Genomic DNA, 13,533 nt, shown 5'->3' on the forward strand with positions numbered 1-13,533 from the left:
GCTCGTCCCCACCCCGGCCCATTTCTAGGTGCCCAGTGCCCCACTCGCTCTCCTTTCCCCCACTCGTGCACTCACAGCCCTCAGCACTCGCCTCGCACCGTGCGCACACCCAGGGAGCTCCGCCACCGTTTATCGTGGTTGATAGTCGCCTAGAGGGGGGGGTGAATAGGGCGAAACTGAAATTTACAAATATAAACACAACTACAAGCCGGGTTAGCGTTAGCAATATAATTGAGTCTGCAAGAGAGGGTGAAAACAAATCGCAAGCAAATGAGAAGAGTGATACGTGAATTTGTTTTACCGAGGTTCGGTTCTTGCAAACCTACTCCCCGTTGAGGTGGTCACAAAGACCGGGTCTCTTTCAACCTTTTCCCTCTCTCAAACGGTCCCTCGGACCGAGTGAGCTTCTCTTCTCAAATCAAAACCGGGAACAAAACTTCCCCGCAAGGGCCACCACACAATTGGTGCCTCTTGCCTTGATTACAATGGAGTTTTGATCACAAGAACAAGTGAGAAAGAAAAGAAGCAATCCAAGCGCAAGAGCTCAAAAGAACACGACAAATCTCTCTCGCTAATCACTAAAGCCTTGTGTGGAATTGGAGAGGATTTGATCTCTTTGGTGTGTCTAGAATTGAATGCCTAGCTCTTGTAAGTGGTTGAGAAGTGGAAAACTTGGATGCCATGAATGGTGGGTGGTTGGGGGTATTTATAGCCCCAACCACCAAACTAGCCGTTTGGTGGGGCTGACTGTCGTATGGTGCACTGGACAGTCCGGTGTACACCGGACATGTCCGGTGCGCCAGCCACGTCACCAAAGCCGTTGGGATTCGACCGTTGGAGTTCTGTCTTCTGGGCCCGCCTGGATGTCCGGTGGCGCACCGGACATGTACTGTAGAGTGTCCGGTGCGCCACTACGCGCGTGCCTGACTTCTGCGTGCTCTGGCGCGCAATAAATGCGCTGCAGGTAGCCGTTGGCGCCGAAATAGCCGTTGCTCCGTAGTTAAACCGGACAGTTCGGTGTACACCGAACATGTCCGGTGAATTATAGCGGAGCAGCCGATGCAGTTTCCCGAAGCTGGCGAGTTCCTGAGGCCGCCCTTCCTTGGAGCACCGGACACTGTCCGGTGTACACCAGACAGTCCGGTAAATTATAGCGGAGTGCCTCTGGAAATTCCCGAAGGTGGCGAGTTTGAGTTGGAGTCCTCTGGTGCACCGGACACTGTCCGGTGGTGCACCGGACACTGTCCGGTGTACACCGGACAGTCCGGTGTACCAGACCAGAGGTGCCTTCGGTTGTCCCTTGCTCTCTTTGTTGAACCCCATACTTGGTCTTTTTATTGGCTAAGTGTGAACCTTGGCACCTGTATAACTTATACACTAGAGCAAACTAGTTAGTCCAATTATTTGTGTTGGGCAATTCAACCACCAAAATTATTTAGGAACTAGGTGTAAGCCTTATTCCCTTTCAATCTCCCCCTTTTTGGTGATTGATGCCAACACAAACCAAAGCAAATATAGAAGTGCATAATTGAACTAGTTTGCATAATGTAAGTGCAAAGATTGCTTGGAATTAAGCCAATATAAATACTTACAAGATATGTATGGATTGTTTCTTTATTTTTAACATTTTGGACCACGCTTGCACCACATGTTTTGTTTTTGCAAATTCTTTTGTAAATCCTTTTCAAGGTTCTTTTGCAAATAGTCAAAGGTAAATGAATAAGATTTGCAAAGCATTTTCAAGATTTGAAATTTTCTCCCCTTGTTTTAAATGCTTTTCCTTTGACTAAACAAAACCCCCCCTAAATGAAATCCTCCTCTTAGTGTTCAAGAGGGTTTTGATATATCATTTTTGAAATACTACTTTCTCCCCCTTTTGAACACAATAAGATACCAATTGAAAATACTCTTTGGAAAACTAAGTTTTTGAAATTGGTGGTGGCGCGGTCCTTTTGCTTTGGGCTCATACTTTCTCCCCCTTTGGCATGAATCGCCAAAACACGGAGTCATTAGAGCCCTTGAATTACTCTCTCTCCCTTTGGTCATAAATAAATGAGTGAAGATTATACCAAAGATGGAGTCCTTTTGCTTGGTGCTCATGGTTTCTCCCCCAAAAATGGAGAGTTGCTTGGAGTGATGGCGAAGAATGAGTTACGGAGTGGAAGCCTTTGTCTTCGCCGAAGACTCCAATTCCCTTTCAATACACCTATGACTTGGTTTGAAATAGACTTGGAAACATATTAGTCATAGCATATGAAAGAGACATGATCAAAGGTATACAAATGAGCTATGTGTGCAAATCAACAAAAGAAGTTCCTAGAATCAAGAATATTTAGCTCATGCCTAAGTTTGTTAAAAGTTTGTTCATCAAGGGGCTTGGTAAAGATATCGGCTAATTGATCTTTAGTATTAATGTAAGAAATCTCGATATCTCCCTTTTGTTGGTGATCCCTTAAAAAGTGATACCGAATGGCTATGTGTTTAGTGCGGCTATGCTCGATGGGATTATCCGCCATCCTGATTGCACTCTCATTATCACATAGCAAAGGGACTTTGGTTAATTTGTAACCGTAGTCCCGCAGGGTTTGCCTCATCCAAAGCAATTGCGCGCAACAGTGGCCTGCGTCAATGTACTCAGCTTCGACGGTGGAAAGAGCGACCGAATTTTGCTTCTTTGAAGACCAAGACACCAAGGATCTTCCTAAGAACTGGCAAGTCCCCGATGTGCTCTTCCTATTGATTTTACACCCCACCCAATCGGCATCCGAATAACCAATCAAATCAAATGTGGATCCCCTAGAATACCAAAGCCCAAACTTAGGAGTGTAAGCCAAATATCTCAAGATTCGTTTTACGACCGTAAGGTGAGCTTCCTTAGGGTCGGCTTGGAATCTTGCACACATGCATACGGAAAGCATAATATCCGGTCGAGATGCACATAAATAGAGTAAAGAACCTATCATCGACCTGTATACCTTTTGATCCACGGACTTACCTCCCGTGTCGAGGTCGAGATGCCCATTAGTTCCCATGGGTGTCTTGATGGGCTTGGCATCCTTCATCCCAAACTTGTTTAGGATGTCTTGAGTATACTTCGTTTGGCTAATGAAGGTGCCTTCTTGGCGTTGCTTTACTTGAAATCCTAAGAAATACTTTAACTCCCCCATCATAGACATCTCGAATTTTTGTGTCATGATCCTACTAAACTCTCTTCACATGTAGATTCGTTAGTAGACCCAAATATAATATCATCAACATAAATTTGGCATACAAACAAATCATTCTCAAGTGTTTTGGTAAAGAGTGTAGGATCGGCCTTTCCGACTTTGAATTCATTAGCGATAAGAAAATCCCTAAGGCATTCATACCATGCTCTTGGGGCTTGCTTGAGCCCATAAAGCGCCTTAGAGAGTTTGTAAACATGGTTAGGGTACTGTTGGGGGCCTTCGTCCTCCGAAGGTCCTCAAAAACATGATTTGACAATGTTTTCCGAGTGGATTATGTGAACAGGTATTTTCGGATCCAGAATTATGAATATGGAGCACGGCCAGGACGAAGCCTGAACCAGACGAAGGTCGAGTGTAGCCGAAGCTGTGCGCAGGGAAGCTTCGGCGCGATGGCAGAAGGGGGAACCGACTTAAAGATGAAAAGACTTCGGGGGCCTCGACAGATTTCCATAAGCCGTTAACAAATGTAATGGACATGGATGTAATTTTACGTGGGCTGCGTCCCGCGTCTATAAATAGATGAACAGTACTCCCGTACTGTTCACGCTGACTTGACATTTGCTTTTGCGTCACGCTTGTACTTTCTACCTTCTCTCAGGACCGAAGGTACATTTGTAATTTGAAATCATTTCTATTTTTCCATGTTAATAAAATAGAAATGATTCTGCGATGATGCTTATATTATATTTCGTGCTTTATATAAGTCCTTCGTCATTATCTGTTATGTTTGCGAAGGTATTTCTCTTATGACCTTCGTCCCAGACTCATTATTTCCCGAAGGGGACATAATGCTTCGAAGGACGAAGGACTTTAACACTTAACACTTTTTATGTTGCCTTGTTCTTAACTCTTAGCATTTGAGAACAAGTCCCCAACATTGGCGCCCACCTCCGGTGAACTCACTTCCACTTCGAGTCTTCGTGAACACCCTCGGAAGCTATAGACCTTCGCTATGGCGCCGAAGAAAGCTTCAGCGGCTGGGGCTGCAGCACTACAACCGCTGGACCACAACCAGGAGACCGTCTCTCTTCGGGAGGCCAGAAGCCAGAAGAGAAAAGCTGTTAGCCCGACGCTTGAGGAAGAAGAGCTAGACCAAGAAATCAGAGAGATGGAGATGCTACATCAACAAGTGCAGAGGAAGAAGGAGAAGATGGCCCGCCTAGCTGAGTTGCAAAGGCAAATTGACGAAGCTTCTGAGGAAGTTCGCCATCTCACTCACGATGAGCAGAACAGAAGGCCTCATCAGAAAGACCTCCATCAGGAGGGCTTCGTCAACGAAGACGACTGGTATGATAATTTCCATCAGGGAAATTTTGTTTTTGATGATGCTTCTCCTCTGTCTGCTGAGCTGCAGGCTACACCTTGGCCTCCATCCTATAAGCCACCCCAGCTCCCCATGTTTGACGGCCACTCCGACCCGAAGCAATTCTTGATGAGCTACGAAGCAACAGTGTCTTCGTACGGGGGCAACGCTGCAATCATGGCGAAGTCTTTCGTCATGGCCGTCAGGAATGTTGCTCAGACCTGGTATTCCTCCCTTCGGCCAGGAACAATCACTTCATGGCAGAAGCTGAAGGATATGTTACTGACCAGCTTTCAAGGATTTCAAACGAAGCCGGTTACAGCTCAAGCCCTCTTCCAGTGTATTCAGGATCACGAAGAATACCTTCAGGCGTATGTCCGAAGGTTCTTACGATTGAGGGCGCAGGCACCAACGGTGCCCAATGAAATCGTTATCGAAGCCATGATCAAGGGGCTCCGTCCTGGACCTGCAGCTCAATACTTTGCTCGGAAGCCTCCTCAGACCTTGGAGAAATTGCTCCAAAAGATGGATGAGTACATTCGTGCTGACAATGACTTTCGCCAAAGAAGGGAGGAGGCCTTCAGATTTTCTGAGATGACCAGGGGCTTCGGAGGAAGATACTACCCGAGGCATGTCCGTTCCATTCACAACACTCAGAATGATGATAAGGGGAGTCAGCAAAACAGGCCGCAGTGCTCCTCACAGGCTTCGGGGCAACAACAAACTTTCTTTCGGCCACCAGCTCCAAGAGGCAGAGGCGCCAGGGGCTTCGGCGGAAGATTCGGAGATCAGCCAAGGAGACTGTTTTGCCTATTCTGTGGAGAGGGCAAGGGCCACACCACTAGGACGTGCCATGTTACAATCCAGAAGCAAAAGGAACTAGCCGAAGCTGCATCTCAACAAGCTCAGTCGAAGCAGGTTATGCATACTGCTTCGTTTCATCCGCCTTATGTCCCACAATACATAGACAACCACCCTGCGGCTTCTGTAGCTTCGGCAAGTCAACCTCAAGCTTCCTGGCAGCAGCTTCCGCCTCCACCTCCATTGCAGCAAGGTCAACAGCCAGAAGGGAGTCAATACGCTCCACATCAGAGGGACTTCAGAGAACAGTCCGAAGCTCGCACAGTCAACAGCACTGTGCCAGAGTCGAAGCACATTTATTGACATATCCTACCTTTGATAGCAGTCTTTTCTATTCAGTTTTATTTTCTGTGAAGCAAAAAACATTGATAGTTTTCATGTAATAATTTCGTTGTTTCCCACGAGGAAAATCTATTTGCTCCACAGGCCTAAGTTGCTGAAGCCTAAAACTTTTTCCGTTACCAAGGAGGACCTTCGGATTAAAAATCCTTCGGAGTAACAGAAAGTCGTTCTAAGGAACGCAGAGTAAGTTTATGAAGTCACAAAAAGCCGTTCCAAAGGGAGCGCAGTGTAAGTTTTCTGCTCAGAAGTCGTTCCTAAAGGAATGCAGAGCCTACAGCGAAAAGTCAACGCTGATACCGCCTAAGTGAAAGGCGAAGAAGCTCCTAAGGGAGGCTTACAGCGAAAAGTCAACGCTGATACCGCCTAAGTAAAAGGCGAAGAAGCTCCTAAGGGAGGCTTACAGCGAAAAGTCAACGCTGATACCGTCTAAGTAAAAGACGAAGAAGCTCCAAAGACGTTCCCAAGGGAATGCAGAGCTTACGAATATATTTTATGTGTATCTCCGGAACAAATGTCACATGCATAACATAACATCATCACATCATTTTGCATAGCATAAGCATCATACATCATATTGCATTTGGCAAGAGAAGGAGATACTCTCAACCTTCGAAAGGATGCTTTGAGAAAGTGACATCGAAATTGTACAGCTTCGGAATACAGCTTCGGAGAATATTTTTACGAAACATGGGCGAGCTTTATCAGATCAATATCGAAGTTGTATAGCTTCGGAGTATAGCTTCGAAGAATGTTTTGACGAAGCATGGATGTGATTCATCAGAATAATTTTAACGGAGAATGCCTTCTTCACGAAGCATGAAAAGAAGGGAAGGTGTTTTTTCGCCAAAGGCTCAAAAATGGTATGTATTTAATGTTTCATGCATCGTAAAGAATTCAATAATGAAAGGAGATTTGTATATTACATTCAAATGTACAAAGTGTTACATAGATTACACTTTAAATGATTTTTCCAAATAGCATCTAATCTTCTCTCAATACTTCTTCGGCGGCCTCATTTAGAAGTTGGTCAACAACCTTGTCCAAGATAGTTTCGGCCATTTGTTTAATTTCTTCGTCAACATTTGATCCAGCAGTTTCTGAGGGAAGAGAACATTTCTTCATTACTTTTGCAAACCTTGAGCAAAGTTTGGAATAAAAATTACAACACAATAAGAGCGACTAATTGGTACCTAATTGCCTTTCGGGCTCTGTACTCCTTTCGGCAGCTTCTGCCACTTTTCTGGCGTCATGAATGCCTTTTTCGCTCCTTTGGATGATCTCTTGCGCCATTCCTCGGCCGCCGTCGTTCCAGATATCAGTAAAAAATTTGCCACCAACCACGCTTGCTTCGGCCGAGGGGTCCTTGACGTCTTCGGAAGATAAGGTAGCTTCGGATTGAGCTAAAAATTTTACATGCCCGCAACCTTTCTTCTCTAAGACAGAAGCAATTCCTCTGGCGCCCGAAAAAGCGCATATGTCGCCACGACTGTTCAGAATCTCTTCGAAGGCCTCTGCTTCGTGGCTAATCCATTCCAGCGGACCTTCGGGATTGCCTCGAGAGAAATTCTCTTCGCTGGAAAAGGCGCCTACGCTGGCGAAGCTGGATTTAATTTTATTCACACAATCTACAGATTTGACATAGCATTTCCCCAGAGATGTGCGAAGCTCCTTAACTTTTGATTCCAATTTGCTGACCATAAAATCACTAAGTTCTCGTTTCGTTTCCTCAAGCGCGCGCTCCTCTTTAGCTCTAGCCAGCTGTTTCTGAAGATCTTTAATCTCGCGTTTTTGAGCTTCGGCCTGGGCCTTTGAAGCAGCTTCGTCTTTTTTCACTTTATCTACCAGTGTAAGCAGAATTTTATCTTTTTCCAAAGCTTCGTTTCTCAGTCTGATAACTTCGGAGCGTAAATTATTAAACGCAATTTCATAGCTTTCATCTTCGGCGCTCTTTTGGGCTCTTAGTGCGTTGCTTAAGATCAGGCCCTATACGAAAAAGAATTCATATAAGAAAAAAGGAATGAGTTGCGTAAAAATAAGGGGGTTTTTCAAGTGTTTAATTCCTATACCTTCAGGCTGTTGTACGCAAGACTGTCTGCGAGATCTTCTTTCGTCATGGCGCTTAATCCAGATTCAAGCTTCGGGAAACCAATACTTCTGGCCATTTCTCGGCAGACAGATAGCTCTTTGTTGTCAGGCAGGCAGTATAAGAAGTCATCTTCATTCGTTCCATTGAATATTACTGCCCCCTTCGGATATTTTAGTTCCTTTGCATAATGGATGGCTTCATGAGTTTCTTCTTCAGATAGCTTCTTCCCCGAAGCATGTCGTATCATGTAATCACGCATGCTGGCAGGTGCTTCGGGGATGGCGGTGTCAGTTTCTTCAACTAATACTGGTTCTGGAATTTTTATTGCTTCGGCTTCAAAAGGTTGCTCCTTGTAGGGCTCTGAAGGCCCAGCTTCAGCTTCAGCTTGTTGAGCCGAAGCTTCAGTAGAAGCTTCAGCAACTTCAACACTCTTTTTTGGAATTGTGCTTGAAGACTTAATTGTCTCCAAGACGTCTAATACATTTACCATTCTTTTCCTTTTTGGGGTCACTGATGGCCCCTTTTGGTTTTTTGCTGTTTCAATATTTACTGCAGGACTCAAAACTTCTAATGTTTTTTCCTTAGTCGGCTTTTTCGCTTCTTCCATTTTTTCTGTGGATGGTGCTTCGGCCATCTCTGCAGTTTCTGGCAGCAAGGTTGGCTGTTCAGCTTCGGTGGCCGAAGAAGCTTCTCCGGTGAACTCAGGCACCGAAGCTGGTTCAATATAACGCGGCCGATGCGTAAGAACCTTTATCTTTTTCCTTTTCGGTTCTGGCTCGCTAGGAGCAGCTGCAGCTTCTTCTTTTGCAGAGATTGTGTTTTTTCTCTTCTGTCTTCGAATGGGATAGCAGTAATCAGGGTAGACAAACCCAATGGCATCAAATACCCGATTCAGTCTCTTCTTTTTTCGGCCTCCGAAGGCTGCTGACATTGCATTATCTTCAGCCTTCGAGTAGGTCCCGAGTAGCTCATCACTTAAATTGTCAATGCTTTTCAACCACTCATCATCTGGCTCAATAAATTTATCTCCAAATTTGAAGGTGTACTTCAGTCTCACAAGCTCACCTTCGTCGGCCTCTTTTATGGTTTCTTGTGGCATTTCCCATTTCTCAGCAAGCGGCCACACCCTGAAGGCGATATGTTCTTGTACTAAGTCCCTTGTTCCTATAAAAGAACAGACAACGCCGAAGGCTCTTTGGCACTCTTCGGCGGCTTCGTTCATTTCAACCTTCGGCCTCCGAAGGCCGAAGCTTTGCCAAATAGGACGCATAATTATACCTTTGATGTCTTCTCGTGCTGATAAGTCATTCTTCACATAAAACCATTCTGTCATCCAATCCCCGGGCCATCTCTTCCGAAAGGTTGGTACGGGACAGCTTGCCCCGGACCGAGAAACGAAGCTGTAGCAGCCAAAGTTGTTATGGTACTGTTCTTTGCCCCAAGGCTTTGTTTCATATAATAATTCATGAACATTGCAGAAGCTTCTTGCGTCAGGCTTCAGACCTTGGCTTCTCGCGGCCCACACGAAGATATTTAGCCTTATAATTGCCTCGGGAGTAAGTTGATGAAGATAGACTTCGAAGATTTTCAACACCTCCACGACGAAGCTGCTCAAGGGGAATCGCAATCCAGCTTTCAAAAAGCTTCGGTACACCACAACTTCATTTTCTTCAGGGTGTGGACAAGTTTTTTCCCCTTCGTCCGCCCTCACAATGGACAGATCCCGGAAATACCTTCCTCTCATATTAACAAGATGATTCTCTTTGATAGTTGATTTACCATAAACTGAATGGCTTGGTCGCCAGGGGCGATCTTCGGAGTCTTCGCCACTACTGTCCATATCATAACTTTCACTGTCACCAGTATCTTCAGACAGCCCCTCCAGAATTTCCTTGGTAATCTTTTCTGTGTTGGACTTCGACATCGCTATAAGAAACCCTAGGTTCTTCTCTTCATCAAGACTCAGCTTCATCTCAGCAGCAGCCTTCTTAGCAGCTTCAGACATCTTCGGAAGCGCTAAAAAACTGTTTTTAAAAGCCGAAGCTTCAAAGCTAAAAGATCAGCAAATCTTAGTGCACAAGAGCTAAAAATTTTAGTGGGCCGAAGCAGAGGGCAAGTGTGCGTACCAAATCAGTTCGCGATGTGATCTTATTTATACGCCTAGGGCGTTGAAAATTGAAAGGCCCCGCTTGTCAGTAGATGTTGCTATTCTAGCAAAGGGAAGGTGTTTTTTCGGACCTTCGGCTCAAGGCCTTCGTCCATATCGCAATCTGAATTTATTATTTACAAATTAATATTGCGAGGGGCTACTGTTGGGGGCCTTCGTCCTCCGAAGGTCCTCAAAAACATGATTTGACAATGTTTTCCGAGTGGATTATGTGAACAGGTATTTTCGGATCCAGAATTATGAATATGGAGCACGGCCAGGACGAAGCCTGAACCAGACGAAGGTCGAGTGTAGCCGAAGCTGTGCGCAGGGAAGCTTCGGCGCGATGGCAGAAGGGGGAACCGACTTAAAGATGAAAAGACTTCGGGGGCCTCGACAGATTTCCATAAGCCGTTAACAAATGTAATGGACATGGATGTAATTTTACGTGGGCTGCGTCCCGCGTCTATAAATAGATGAACAGTACTCCCGTACTGTTCACGCTGACTTGACATTTGCTTTTGCGTCACGCTTGTACTTTCTACCTTCTCTCAGGACCGAAGGTACATTTGTAATTTGAAATCATTTCTATTTTTCCATGTTAATAAAATAGAAATGATTCTGCGATGATGCTTATATTATATTTCGTGCTTTATATAAGTCCTTCGTCATTATCTGTTATGTTTGCGAAGGTATTTCTCTTATGACCTTCGTCCCAGACTCATTATTTCCCGAAGGGGACATAATGCTTCGAAGGACGAAGGACTTTAACACTTAACACTTTTTATGTTGCCTTGTTCTTAACTCTTAGCATTTGAGAACAAGTCCCCAACAGGTACTCACTATCTTCAAAGCCGGGAGGTTGCTCAACATAGACCTCTTCCTTGATTGGTCCATTGAGGAAGGCACTTTTCACGTCCATTTGATAAAGCTTAAAGCCATGGTAAGTAGCATAGGCCAATAATATACGAATTGACTCAAGCCTAGCTACGGGTGCATAGGTTTCACCGAAATCCAAACCTTCGACTTGGGAGTATCCCTTGGCCACAAGTCGAGCTTTGTTCCTTGTCACCACACCATGCTCATCTTGCTTGTTGCGGAAGACCCATTTGGTTCCTAAAACATTTTGGTTAGGACGTGGAACTAAATGCCATACCTCATTCCTAGTGAAGTTGTTGAGCTCCTCTTGCATGGCCACCACCCAATCCGAATCTTGTAGTGCTTCCTCTACCCTGTGTGGCTCAATAGAGGAAACAAAAGAGTAGTGCTCACAAAAATGTGCAACACGAGATCTAGTGGTTACCCCCTTATGAATATCGCCGAGGATGGTGTCGACGGGGTGATCTCGTTGAATTGCTTGGTGGACTCTTGGGTGTGGCGGCCTTTGTTCTTCATCCTCCTTGTCTTGATCATTTGTATCTCCCCCTTGATCATTTCCGTTATCTTGAGGTGGCTCATTTGCTTGATCTTCTACTTCATCAACTTGAGCTTCATCCTCATTTTGAGTTGGTGGAGATGCTTGCGTGGAGGAGGACGGTTGATCTTGTGCATTTGGAGGCTCTTCGGATTCCTTAGGACACACATCCCCAATGGACATGTTCCTTAGCGCGATGCATGGATCCTCTTTATTTCCTATCTCATCAAGATCAACTTGCTCTACTTGAGAGCCGTTAGTCTCATCAAACACAACGTCACAAGAAACTTCAACTTGTCCAGTGGACTTGTTAAAGACTCTATATGCCCTTGTGTTTGAATCATATCCTAGTAAAAAGCCTTCTACAGTCTTAGGAGCAAATTTTGATTTTCTACCTCTTTTAACAAGAATAAAGCATTTGCTACCAAACACTCTAAAATATGAAATATTGGGCTTTTTACCGGTAAGGAGTTCATAAGATGTCTTCTTGAGGATTCGGTGTAGATATAACCGGTTGATGGCGTAGCAGGCGGTGTTGATCGCCTCGGCCCAAAACCGATCCGAAGTCTTGTACTCATCAAGCATGGTTCTTGCCATGTCTAATAGAGTTCTATTCTTCCTCTCCACTACACCATTTTGTTGTGGCGTGTAGGGAGAAGAGAACTCATGCTTGATTCCCTCCTCCTCAAGGAAGCCTTCGATTTGAGAGTTCTTGAACTCCGTCCCGTTGTCGCTTCTAATTTTCTTGATCCTTAAGCCGAACTCGTTTTGAGCTTGTCTCAAGAATCCCTTTAAGGTTTCTTGGGTTTGAGATTTTTCCTGCAAAAAGAACACCCAAGTGAAGCGAGAATAATCATCCACTATTACAAGACAATACTTACTCCCGCCGATGCTTATGTAAGCAATCGGGCCAAATAGATCCATGTGGAGTAGCTCAAGCGGCCTGTCGGTCGTCATGATGTTCTTGTGTGGATGATGGGCTCCAACTTGCTTTCCTGCTTGGCATGCGCTACAAACCCTGTCTTTCTCAAAATGAACATTGGTTAGTCCCAAAATGTGCTCTCCCTTCAGAAGCTTATGAAGATTCTTCATCCCAACATGGGCTAGTCGGCGGTGCCAGAGCCAACCCATGTTAGTCTTAGCAATTAAGCAAGTGTCGAGTTCAGCTCTATCAAAATCTACCAAGTATAGCTGACCCTCCAACACTCCCTTAAATGCTATTGAATCATCACTTCTTCTAAAGACAGTGACACCTACATCAGTGAAAAGACAGTTGTAACCCATTTTGCATAATTGAGATACAGAAAGCAAATTGTAATCTAATGAATCTACAAGAAAAACATTGGAAATAGTATGGTCAGGAGATATAGCAATTTTACCCAAACCCTTGACTAAACCTTGATTTCCATCCCCGAATGTGATAGCTCGTTGGGGATCTTGGTTTTTCTCATAGGAGGAGAACATCTTCTTCTCCCCTGTCATATGGTTTGTGCACCCGCTGTCGAGTATCCAACTTGAGCCCCCGGATGCATAAACCTACAAAACAAATTTAGTTCTTGACTTTAGGTACCCAAACGGTTTTGGGTCCTTTGGCATTAGAAACAAGAACTTTGGGTACCCAAACACAAGTCTTTGATCCCTTGTGTTTGCCCCCAACAAACTTGGCAACTACTTTGCCAGATTTGTTAGTCAAAACATAAGATGCATCAAAAGTTTTAAATGAAAAAGTATGTTCATTTGATGCACTAGGAGTCTTCTTCTTAGGCAACTTAGCACGAGTTGGTTGCCTCGAGCTAGATGTCTCACCCTTATACATAAAAGCATGATTAGGGCCAGAGTGAGACTTCCTAGAATGAATTCTCCTAATTTTGTTCTCGGGATAACCGGCAGGGTATAAAATGTAACCCTCGTTATCCTGAGGCATGGGAGCCTTGCCCTTAACAAAGTTGGACAATTTCTTAGGAGGGGCATTAAGTTTGACATTGTCTCCCCCTTGGAAGCCAATGCCATCCTTGATGCCAGGGCGTCTCCCATTATAAAGCATACTACGAGCAAATTTAAATTTTTCATTCTCTAAGTTATGCTCGGCAATTTTAGCATCTAATTTTGCTATATGATCATTTTGTTGTTTAATTAAAGACATGTGATCATGAA

Source organism: Zea mays, chromosome 4 (genome assembly GCF_902167145.1).
Source record: "Zea mays cultivar B73 chromosome 4, Zm-B73-REFERENCE-NAM-5.0, whole genome shotgun sequence".
NCBI classification, from domain to species: domain Eukaryota; kingdom Viridiplantae; phylum Streptophyta; class Magnoliopsida; order Poales; family Poaceae; genus Zea; species Zea mays.